Source organism: Carlito syrichta, unplaced genomic scaffold, assembly GCF_000164805.1.
Source record: "Carlito syrichta isolate Samal-C Ts95f unplaced genomic scaffold, Tarsius_syrichta-2.0.1 Scaffold145864, whole genome shotgun sequence".
Classification (NCBI taxonomy): Eukaryota; Metazoa; Chordata; class Mammalia; order Primates; family Tarsiidae; genus Carlito; species Carlito syrichta.
In genome coordinates this window covers 1-318 of record NW_007089960.1, presented here as the reverse complement: position 1 = coordinate 318, position 318 = coordinate 1, and the positions used below count along the sequence as shown (strand labels likewise).

At 50.6% G+C, this 318-nt stretch overlaps 1 pseudogene; it reads left to right on the top strand.

The window, feature by feature from the left end:
• Positions 1 to 7: 7 nt before the first annotated feature.
• LOC103251811 lies at positions 8 to 314 on the top strand (annotated as a pseudogene).
• The last annotated feature ends 4 nt before the right edge of the window (positions 315 to 318 follow it).

The window sequence follows — 318 nt, the reverse complement described above, 5'->3', positions numbered from 1 at the left end:
CATTGAAACTTGCAAAGAGGCTGGGGTTCAGAAACTCATTTTAACCAGCAGTGCCAGTGTCATCTTTGAGGGCGTCGACATCAAGAATGGAACCAAAGACCTCCCCTATGCTACAAAACCCATCGACTACTACACAGAGACCAAGATCCTACAGGAGAGAGCAGTCCTGGGCGCCAATGACCCTGAGAAGAATTTCTTAACCACAGCCATCCGCCCTCATGGTATTTTTGGCCCAAGGGACCCGCAGTTAGTCCCCATCCTCATCGAGGCAGCCAGGAAGGGCAAGATGAAGTTCGTGATTGGAAATGGGCAGAACCT